The 12,508-nt window shown below is 39.3% G+C and overlaps 1 protein-coding gene across 2 annotated transcripts in view; it reads right to left on the bottom strand.

The window, feature by feature from the left end:
- Window positions 1-12,508, bottom strand: part of LRP1 (LDL receptor related protein 1) — a 312,569-nt gene that overhangs the window by 275,536 nt on the left and 24,525 nt on the right. The gene's annotated exons all lie outside the window — the stretch shown is intronic.

Genomic DNA, 12,508 nt, shown 5'->3' with positions numbered 1-12,508 from the left:
ATGACGCTGCCACAGTTGGCGAGGTGCACAGAGTCCAGGCACCATGACCAGTTCATTGAAGTGCTCATGGAGTATGCAGTAACGCTTTCAGTGTCTTCAGCATATTATTGGAAACACTCACTTTCTAACTATACTGCTAATATTTTTCTTTAAAAAAAACATTTGATCAAGAAAATTTAAATCGATGGGGCTAAGATAATGGATTACATTGGTCAAGCGGTTGTGAATGTGTGGCACACATGAAATATAAAATGAATAAAGGTAGGGTTTTTTGTTTTAAAATCCAAATACTGTAACTATGCAGGTGTCATTTTCAGTAGGTAGGCTACCAGCATCTTATATTTTGAGAGGACATATGCCATGTTTCTTCTGCGTCTCTCTGCTGCTATTATCAAAGTTTGATTGTTCTTTTTCAAATAAATGCAGGGGGTGGGGAAAGTGATGGGATTTTTAGGCAAAGAAGCCTTATGTGTTGATCTATCATGGAAGTCTCAATAAAACAGATTAAAAGCTACACTAACCCATTTACATGAAATGTTTATAAAAGATGTTCGTATAGTTTGAGGTACCATGTTCCTTATAACTCTAGGTATTCTGCACATTATAGCTGCAATTATTTACACAAATTGCCACAGCAATAAAGTTAATCTTCCGTTATGGATTCTTAGTACATGCACTATGTTAGGACACTGAATTATTGATATCAAGAGAACTCAAGGAAAGTTGCAATGAAACACAACACGTATTAGAAGACTGGCACCATTATATTTCACAGTTACATCAGCATGCCAGAGATTGATAAAGATTGCTATAGCAGTTGTAAATAGCTTAATTTTAGAAATATACGGTTCAACTGTATTACTGTATGCAAGCAATATGATCATTCCTTTTTTCACACCCTGTTCTCATTTATCATTATGTCCCCCCACTTATAAACCAATAGATTATGCAAAAAAGGAATTGATTCCAGCATCTGTCAAAGCTCCTGACGCTCTTTTCCACGCTTGTGTGATATCACAACTGCATTCACACAGTCCAATCAAATGCATTTTAAAGAAAATCATTTGATCAGACTTTTCTCACTGGCTCTGAGCATGCACTCACTTTTAGTCAATGAGGGCAAGAAGGGATGGGCAGGGGAGAGGGAAGCTAGGGCTTTAGTTAAATATATAAAAATAAGTAAATAAAAACATACCTAGATGGGAGAGGGAAATTAAGCTTTTGCTTGCAGGAGCACTACCTGCGAGGAAGAACACAACCACGTCTGCCTCCAACGCACAGAGAACAGACATACATTATGCACAGAATTCACATTAGGCAAAGTCACGTGTGCTGGGGGTGCAAATAGCCTGAGCACAAAAGTGATTATATCTCTGGATGTGCAGCGTTTCAAACAGAAATGCTGCACATACAGACTCCTAACACAAAAGCAGAAGTGGTCGTGGTGGTTGGAGTAAGGTTATCATTTCTTACAGCAATTTTAATAGGAAATTAGGAGAGATTTAGGAAGTCAGTGTCTGGCTGCATTGAATGATTGCATTGGTGACTGCCAGGGGGGCAAAGGACAGAGCTTTAAACAATGACTGACAGGGAGCCAAGTTGTAGGTGTCCAGCAATGTAAAGCATGTATTTTTTTTTTTTTTTATATATAAAGGGATAAGTAAACAGAATCATGAAAATACTGGGAAGTGTCCATTCCCCTTTAAACTTATGGAAAGTGAAACAAATCGAGATTTAGTGAAAGAAAAAAAAAATTATATATGTTTTAATCATGTATAAAATATTAACATTTAAATTTGTCATACCACTTTCAATCATGAAAATCAGGTTAGCAAATTGAGCAAATAGGAGTGTTATGTATACAGAAAAGGGAGTGGAGATTAGCACTCAGCAATGTACTAATGTACCAGTGGCCAATGAGCAGTGAGAGAAAGACACTTGTGCTAAAAGAAGCACAAATAAAACAGTGAGGCTCAAGAGGTGAGCATCACAACAGGTATCTATGACAACAGTCTACAGAAATGTACTTGCTGTGAACAAAATAGATGATCTAGACACCTGTTGTACTCTCAGAATTCAGATACTGTACATGCAAAAAAAACATTAGCAGGTTGTTAGAGCGTATTAAAATGGAAAAAAAATAGACAATTTTTTTTCTGTCTGCATAGCACACATTTTATGCAGCACATTTTTTTTCACATAAAGCTCAAAAGGTACACTATAGTTATCAAAACAACTGCAGCTTATTGTGTTTGTTCTGGTGAGTGTAAACATTTTGACAATACAGCTTAGGGATAACTCCACTAGCCACCCCTCAGATGGCCTAGAGGTGCTTCGACAAACATTCAGTGTATCCACCCTCATAGAGATGCATTGATTCAATGAGGAGATGCGGATTGACCAGGGCTGTGTTTGGCTTGTGCTGGTTCTGCCTTTTTGACAAGCTCAGACAATCAAATGCTTTTCTATGGGAAAATACTTATTATGTCAGCCAAGCAGGCGGATCAGGGGCACAGCTAGCAGCAGCAGTCTGGAATAAAGGCAAGATTTATACTATATTTAGGAGGGCATGGGTGGGCCAGATGCTGTTTTTAACATTATAGTGTCAAGAATACATGTTTGTTTCCCTGACCCTATAGTGTTCCTTTCAATTAAGCTGTTTTGAGGTGTAGATCATGCCCCATGCAGTCTCATTGCTCAATTCCCTACCATCTAGGTTAAATCACTTTGTTATGTAGCCTTAGTCACACACACCCCAAAAAAACAAACAAAACAAAAAAACAACACCTCCCTACATGTGACACACCCTTCCTAAATACTTCCTGTAAAGTGTGATCTAATGTTTAAACTTCCTTTATTGCACATCAGGTTTAATTGCAAATTTCTTATCTCCTGCTCTATTAAAAGCCTTTCAGACCCTGCAGGAACCTCCTATATAATGAAAGTTTAATTTACAGAGCAGTATATATTGGATTAAAAGTAAAAAACATTTTTTATGCAGGCTGTGCGAGTCACAGACAGGGGAGGTGTGGTTAAAGCTGCATTATCAGAAAGAAAAAAGGGGGGGGGGGGGGATTCAATTCCTAAATGGCAGTGAATCGAGCAGTGAGACTACAGGGGCATGCATGATCTGTACACCCAAACTGCTTAATTAACCTAAAGTTGTTTTGGTGACTATAAAAGTTCCTTTAAATGAATTTACCAAGAACACTGTGCACAATAAAATGTGGATTTTTTTTTTTTTTAATTTTATTTTGTATTCATTTATTTTTGATAACAGAGGTAAGCTGGAAAGACACTGAACAAGAATACTGAGCAAACACATACATAATGCAATATGAATGTGTAACCATGCAAAAGTTTTTCTTTGAGGGAAGGTTCAAGAGTAAGAACATGACTAAGAATTTACATATATCACGAATCACCAAATAGAGATGGTGCCTTGTATGTATGTAGCAATAGGTCTATTAAAAGCAACTCTGGATGCATTATTTCTTATGCTTAAAATATAGCAAAGTATGGCTGTATAGGTTTGGTTAAGTTAACCCCTTAAGGACACATGACATGTGTGACATGTCATGATTCCCTTTTATTCCAGAAGTTTGGTCCTTAAGGGGTTAAATAAGCAAGTATGCCTTTAAAATAAATATTTATTACATTTACCATACCTCCCATCAGTTTACAATTGACAAAGAGGAACATTTTAATTTTCGGTGCAGTGTGGGTGGGGGTGTTACATAGGAGGTTCTGAAACATTTTAAGTAATTTTCAAATAACCATTTATGCAACTAAAATGTAATTTAGAACAAAGTATCTTGTGTGCATAGACATAGCTCTAAACACATTTAGTGTAATTTGAAGAGGCATTACAACAAGAAACATCAATACGTAGCTCGTAGAAGGAGGTACATTGGGATTATTTAAAAAATGAAATTTAAAAGAGAGTGGACTTTGGACCCAAAATAGGTACGGTCTCTCCTAAATAGAGACTTGGGAGGTATGCATATCCAGTACTACTATTAGATGTTTGTTGTGTTGCCAATACCATAACATTAATTGGCTTGCCATGTAACTTGATTGATGGTCAACATCAGCTAACAGTTAAGTTACAAATTACATTGTGAGTAAAACGTGAAAGAATAAAACATAAAAATTACTAGTCCCTTCTAAACATTAGCAGCTTTAAAAAGGACACACCGATTTAATTTGTCAGATTTAAAATTCATCTTTAAAAGTAGTAGACGGGGGGCGGAGCCTAACTGCCAAGCAGGACAGACATGCTGTGAATCAGCTCCTGCACAAAGCAACAAAACTGGGGATAAATACCCCGAAAACAGACACGATTCTGAGCCGGAGGGCACACAACGAGTCAAGGGACCCAAGGGGCATCGAATGAACCTACAAACAAGATTTACACTGCCCGGGAACCCGACCAACAGCACATGGGGCCTACATGCGACCGAGCCAGGGAGAGGCGGCCGATCTCCTGGATGGTAAAGCAGAGTACAGCCCCCTATGCACACTTGCCTCCTTCCCCCCCCCCCCCTTCTGGACCAGTGGGGGTCATCCCGGTCCACACGCAACTTAAATGGCAAGCAGCACAAGCCTGACCCTGAACTGCAAGGCTGCAGACCCTTACAGAGTGCAACTAAAATGGCGGCCGGCGAAGCGACTCACATGGCGAGCACACACTCGGCACAAATGCCAAGGAAAGCACCCCTACAGAAGCTAGATGTGACACTGAACCGCTTCTGGGACACACTCATGAAGCGGCAACGAGCAGCCCGAACCATGACACCTGCACCACCGACGCTGGGTAAGCGGACCTGCGGACGGCGGGGAGTGGAGGGAATGCCCTCGGGCACAACGTCGCCTCAACTACTTATCCACATGCAATCTAGCCCACCCGGGCTGAAGGCCGAAGGGCAGAAAGCCCCAAAGCACCAGCCACAATGGCGGAGGAACAAGATACGCAAGCGACAGGAAAAGACCAGCTCCCCCGTCACTCCCGCACGTGGAGGAAACCCGGACCCTAGCGGTAACCGAGTTAGTGGCAAGAAAGTGCAGGCCTTCAAGCCAGCCTGGGGCGGGAGGGAAACCTCCACAGACACCCGCACAGCGGCGAGAAGCAGAACCCCAGCGCCAGACGTACACTACTTTTGCAAGGAAGGTATCGGGTGAAAAAGAGACTCTGACAGGGGGCCAGTGAACTCGCTACAAAGGGACACTGAAGAAACGCCATCCCCCCCAATATAGCACCGACCAGCATAAGCCATGCTCTAATAATATTTTTGGTTTATAATATTTGTTTTTTTCTCAGCATTAGACTTACCTACTGTTCTCTCTACATATTGTGGGGCTCAAGGTACATTAAGCATAGTGGCCCAATATATCAGTATAACCTTGCAAGTCTCCATATGCCACTTTATCACACTGCTATTGTGTCTTAAGCCTCAGTCCATAACGTGTAAAAAGCTTGTCAATTGTATTATTTTCTATTAGTCATAACACAAGACCTGCAAATCACATTATAAGCATAAGTATACTTATTCATGTTACTCGAAGTTATATGCATACCTAATCTAGCATGTCATAGTATTCTAAATACAAAAATGTGCAAATTATCTCCAAGCCATGTTTCTGTTAAATCAAATGAAAATAGAGCTTGTGGAAGCTATTGTGGCTGTGCAAGCACGGTTGTAATTCTTATGCACAACAAAAATAAAAAATTTAAAAATTTAAAAAAAAAGTAGCAGACGACTCTTAAATCATGACATTGACAAGAAGGTTGGAGGCTTAAAGGACAACTATAGTCACCCAGACTACTTCAGCTCAATGAAGTGGTCTGGGTGCCAGGTCCTCCTAGTTTAAACCCTGCAGCTGAAAACATAGCAGTTTCAGATAAATTGCTATGTTTACATTGCAGGGTTAATCCAACCTATGGTGGCCGTCTCCCTGACATATCCCTTTAAGACAGACAGGGTTATTAATAGAAATGACACCGCTAGAAATGCAAAAATGAATTTAAAATTTCAGGCCAAAATAAGAGAATCAAAGTAATTTCTAAGTGAGTTTTAAGTTTGACTATTTTGGACTGAAATGTGAAAGCTACTCTGAATCACAGCAACTCACATTTTACTGAATAACCTGTAAAGCGCTACCCGTTAAACTCCTTTATTATAACATTTATGTAATTATCAGAAATACATAAACATAAAATCAAAAGAATATTATCACAGACATAGATAACAGTCTATCTAATTTTTCTGACCCATGAAGATGTCCAGATGGGTCCATTAGAGACACATAATACTTTTATGGGATATTACCTCAGACATTAAGGAGTGAGCAGACCACCAAGAAAAAAGTGTGTGTGTATGAATGAGTGTCTGTGTGTGTATGTGCTGATAAGTAGGTGTGTTTGTGAGTAGTTGGTTATATATGTGGGAAGGATAATTATGTATGCTTTTATGTGATTTGTGAATTCATTATGTTGTGAGAAGTCAAAACGTGTGTGGCAGCAACATTTTGTTCTTGGCCTTTGGCAGTACATGTCTTGGACCAGTCCTGGATGTTAAAAAAGTAAACCTTCTGTCTACCAAAAACATGAAAAATAATAAAAAAAAAAAAAAGAATTAAAAAAAAACCAAAACACACTTTTTTTAAAGAGCATAATTAACATTAATATAGAGTCTTTTTTGAAGACTACGACCTGACTCCTAACACCCCAACGTAACCATCAGGCAGAAAAGGATAGGAACAATATTCAATTTAGATAACCTTCTCACTGTCAATTCTATTGCACAGTCTTTGGTGCTGTTAAATGCCAAGATGTACAATCTTAGCTTTGCAGCTACGTGCGAAGTTCTGTTATGGGATCAGTAAAATCCCGACTAGAGAAGATCAGCACTACACAATGCCCTTTACATTAGATAAACTGGCTAGCAAATCAAGCTCCTACCATTTATAATCCCTCTACCGGTCCCGTAAGGTTTAAGGAGACGTTTGTATCTTTTCTAAAAAAATATTTTCAGGTCAACAGTCTACCACTTTCTACACACTGCTCGTGTACTTATTTTGTTTTTCGCACATTTTAAAAATATCATTGTCACATCAATAGAAATGGACATTGAAACTAAACAGATTTTGATGGAATATCATATACATTACATAAAGAATCAGGAAATACAACATAAACAGTTGGCTTGCATTGAGACTGCTCGTCGAAGTGACATCATTCAACTTCACTCTGATACACAAGATCTTTCATAAAAAAATCTTGACTTAAACGGGATATAAAGTCCCAGGAGGAATCTTGAAGGCTTTTTTTGTGTGAATCTAAACATAAAGTACATTCATGCGCATTCCATAGTGTAACACTGTATTAGACGTTGTGTTCAATTTAAAAAGAAGAAAAAAAGAGAAAAGAAAGCTATAGAGAAATACATTACTCGGTTTTAAAATTGTATCCCACAAGCATTCATATTCATTAGAAACGCATGATGACTGTTAATGTTTAATAATGAAATAAAAATGGGACTGTATGCACTCGGCACATTCACAACCAAGTAATTTGTCCACGTTATGCCTGGTTTACAGAAGCATCAGTATACTTCTCATTAGGTCCATTTCGCAAGAATTTAAAACAATATAAAAACAAGTGGATACCAGATAATGTGTTTTGGAAGCAGAAGCAATTAGGCTGCAGACCGAACAGCTATTAGAATAAATAGCATTTACTGTCCCTGAAAACCAAAATGACACACAACATAGCTCAAATCATCTTTTTCCCATAATACTGTACAACGATGCAGCAACAGACGGTGCATAGATAAACACAAGGATTCTAAAGCAACTGTATTGTATAGGATATTCAAGCAACAACAAATTTAAAAGAAACAGTACAACATTACATAGAAACATAGAATATGACAGCAGATAAGAACCAATTCAGCCCATCTAGTCTGCCCAATATTTTAAATAAAAACTTTCATTAGTCCCTGGCCTTATCTTATAGTTACGATAGCCTTATGCCTATCCCACGCATGCTTAAACTCCTTCACTGTGTTAACATCTACCACTTCAGCTGGAAGGCTATTCCATGCATCCACTACCCTCTCAGTAAAGTAATACTTCCTGATATTATTTTTAAACCTTTGTCCCTCTAATTTAAGACTATGTCCTCTTGTTGTGGTAGTTTTTCTTCTTTTAAATATAGTCTCATCCTTTACTGTGTTGTTTCCCTTTATGTATTTAAATGTTTCTATCATATCCCCCCTGTCTCGTCTTTCCTCCAAGCTATACATGTTAAGATCCTTTAACCTTTCCTGGTAAGTTTTATCCTGCAATCCATGAACCAGTTTAGTAGCCCTTCTCTGAACTCTTTCCAAAGTATCAATATTCTTCTGAAGATATGGTCTCCAGTACTCCAAGTGAGGTATCACCAGTGTTCTGTACAATGGCATGAGCACTTCCCTCTTTCTACTGCCAATACCTCTCCCTATACAACCAAGCATTCTGCTAGCATTTCCTGCTGCTCTATTACATGGTCTGCCTTCCTTTAAGTCATCAGAAATAAATCACCCCTAAATCCCTTTCCTCAGATGTTGAGGTTAGGACTCTATCAAATATTCTGTACTCTGCCCTTGGGTTTTCACATCCAAGATGCATTATCTTGCACTTATCCACATTAAATGTCAGTTGCCACAACTCTGACCATTTTTCTAGTTTACCTAAATCATTAGCCATTAGCTAATGGCCACTCCTCAGATGGCTACTAGAGGTGCCATTCAGTGTCTCCACCCTCTGCATGGAGACACTGAACTTTCCTCATATAGATTCATTGATTCAATATATCTCTATGAGGAGATGCTAATTGGTCAGGGCTGTGTTTGGTTTGTGCTGGCTCTGCCTCCTTGACAGTCTCAACCAATCCTATGAGGAAGCATTGTGATTGGCTCAGACCACCACTTCTGATGATGTCAGCAGACAGTTCAGGAGCAGAGGCAGCAGCTGCAGACTTGAATACAAGTAAGATTTTACTATATTTAGGGAGGCACGAGGACGGCCAGGAGGGCTAAAATGGTGGTTTTAACACTATAGGGTCAGGAATACAGGTTTGTATTCCTGATCCTATAGTATTCCTTGAACTGTTGGGCCTCAAATAACAGCTAGAAGAAAACTATTTAAAACAAAAAAACAAAACAGTGTACTACTAAATCCCCTCCTTTTTAATATAGAATGGGTTAACACATAAATAAGTTATACACAAAACTCTGATCACAGGCCTTGTAATATGAACAGACTGGGCCCAGGATTCAATATACAATAACCTTCCTCTAACATTTGTGTATAGCTGCAAGAATAGAGGTCAGGCCAGGCCCCAGTGTTATGTGTGCCTGTTACTTTGGCACTGCCTTATACAGCATTAGGTCTGGCATCTGCAAACAAAAACACTAAGGAAACCGCGCAAATACCATTACTGAAAGGGCAGAGATGGGAAATATAAGGTCCAGCCAAAAATAATTCCATGTGCAGGGTAAAAAAATACACATTCCAGCTCATTTTGTTCTAGATTTCCAGTTCCCAGTTTCTGTGGTTAGGAAATCTGTCACACCACAAAATATGAGCACCAAATGTACATTCTACTGGGGCCCCACCATAGTCTCAGAGTCAAGCACAGTAACAATTGATTTATTTCACATTTAAAATTGTGCACCATCGCCAAAGCACACTTCTTGTGCTGAATTTCACCTCAGTCTACATCCTATTTTCTCTCTCCCCCTCCACCCCCCTTTACAGCTCCATCCCCCATGGAATATCATTTAGCATGATGGAATTTCCTCTGCATTCCTTTCACAGAATTTCGTATGAGGAGCTGCGCTGCAACGCATCCCATTTGTGGCCGGCAGAACGAGCAACGTATAAAACATACTCCTCTAGAGACTGGGCAAGGAAGTGTCTACTTTCCAAAGGAGGAGAACTTATGTCTAACTCCTGTAGAATGCGGGAAAGCAGTTATCGGTCATATTGTTTCTTGCTTAATGCATATCAACAAACACTTCACAGTACTTTCACTGCTAAGACTATGCTTCAGAAAGGATGAGAAAAAAAAACCCAAAAACCAGACCTGTTTTACAGACATGCCAGGGCCAGTGGAAATTTTGTAACCCTATGGTTGGTTTGGAACTGCAACTAACAGCATAGGGAGATGAAGGCTAGCTAAGCAGAGATCCAGTTTGTACAGTTTACAGTTTGTGTGTCATCTAGAACCGATCTAGAATATTTTTTCAGGCCTGCAAGAATCTTGAAATAAAAGACCTTTATCAGAGTTGAACTATTAGAACCATCCATCCTTGCCAACTTTTGGGGAATGGAGGATTTAAAGAAGTATATCTGACAGCAAAATGGAGCACAGATGTTTCATCGATCAAATACAAGTTTGGAAAGTCACTTACCAAAAGGCTATTTCAAAATAATTCTGAAATCCAAAACAGTACTGTTTATTCAAAAAAGAAACGTTAGGTTCTAGAGATTATTATTAAGCAGGGTCAATCTAGAAGCATTTTGAATAATTATTATTTGCAAACTGAATAATGTTAAGACTATGCCATGTAAGTAATTTAAGTAACGGTCCAAAATATATAAAATATAAAAAAAATAAAACACAGGCGAAGTACCAAGGAAACAGAGAGTTATGCATTGTACTCTTTTCTATATAATGGCTCATGTAAACACAATCCATTTCTTCATAGGTTTGTCATAATATGGTAAAATAAACCTCATAAGCATTATATTCATTAAACCTTAGGTTTCATGATATGACCCCAAAGCTTGTAGCAAGCCCTGCTTATTTTGCAATGAAATGAGTGGAACAATTCTTTTTGACAAAATATATTTAAAGGAATGTTTACTAGGGTGTCCGGTTTATTGGACATTACATGGAATTCATACAAGAAACCAAAAAGGGCCATCAGAGTACAGATTATGCCAGATACAGAATGGTTAGGGATTAAAGTAAAGTGATTTAAATGATATTGCTTAGAATTATTTTTTAGGCTATATATTAAAATGAGATCACATTTTTAATTTTCACACAGCAGGGGCATTAACTTTTATTTATGCTAGAAATGTGTTAAAAAAAAAAGCATAAAAAAACAAAACAAAAAGAAAAAAGAAAAATAGATGACACACAACGGTATAGCATTATGGATGGTAATATTACATGTAACCCCACTATGAAAAACGCCACTTGTGACCAGAGGGATGTAATTTAGAAACCGAATGAACAAAATAAAAAAAACAGGCAGACACCAAGCGTAAGCCATCTAATAGTATTCCTATATTATTATTATATAGCACCAACAAATTCCGTAGCGCTGTACAATGGGTGGACTAACAGACACATAATTGAGATCAGACCACTGGACGTACAGGAACAGAGGGGGTTGAGGGCCCTGCTCAATGAGCTTACATGCTAGAGGGAGTGGGGTATAGTGACACAAAAGGGTTAAAGTAGGGGAATTAAATAGTTTGTTAGAGAAGGGTTTATGGAGTGCTTGGTAGGTCATTTTTGACAGTTGCAGGAAAGGAGTCATGGGGTGGGGGATGAGAAGCCTACTGACAGTTTAATTGATACGCTTTAATGAAGAAGTGAGTTTTCAAAGATTTTTTGAAGGAGTGGAGGCTGGGTGAAAGTCTGATTGAGGAGGGAAGGAAGTTCCACAGAATAGGTGCAGCCCTAGAGAAGTCTTGAAGGCAAGCGTCAGAGGTGGGGATCCGGGTAGAGGATAGGCGTAGGTCTTGGGATGAGCGCAGGGGTCTCAACGGGACATACTTGTGTATGAGAGAGGATAGGTATGTTGGAGCAGCATTATGTAGGGATTTGTAAGCAAGCGCCAGAATTTTGAATTGGGCCCTATATCTAACTGGAAGCCAATGCAGGGACTAACAGAGCGTGGAGGCATGGGAGGTGCGACTGGACAGGAAAATAAGCCTCACAGCTGCATTCATTATAGATTGCAGCGGTGCAAGCTGGGAACATGTAAGACCGGTGAGAAGGGGATTGCAGTAGTCGAGGCGAGAGAGAACAACAGCATGAACCAGTAGCTTAGCCGCATCTGGCGTTAGATGTGGGCGGATGCGCGCTATGTTCTTGAGTTGGAAGCGACAGGATTTGACTATCGATTGGACATGGGTAGTAAAAGAGAGGTAAGAATCGAAAAGAACCCCTAGGCAGCGATCCTGCGAGGTAGAGGTGATAGTAGCGCCATTGACTTGGATGGAGACAACAGGAGTAGCAGCACTTGAGGGAGGAAGAACTGTTTTGGACAGGTTGAGTTTAAGGAAGTGAGCAGCCATCCAGTTGGAAATAGCAGAGAGGCAGTCAGAAACACGAGTCAAGGTGGGCAGAGAGAGATCAGGGGAGGACAGGTAGATTTGCGTGGCATCTGCATATAAATGATATTGGAAACCAAAGGAGCTGATGAGTTTACCAAGGGAGGCAGTA

This window comes from Pelobates fuscus, chromosome 1 (assembly GCF_036172605.1).
Source record: "Pelobates fuscus isolate aPelFus1 chromosome 1, aPelFus1.pri, whole genome shotgun sequence".
In the NCBI taxonomy this organism is placed as follows: Eukaryota; Metazoa; Chordata; class Amphibia; order Anura; family Pelobatidae; genus Pelobates; species Pelobates fuscus.
Note: the sequence above shows the minus strand (reverse complement) of the source record. Positions and strands in the feature narration are given on the sequence as shown.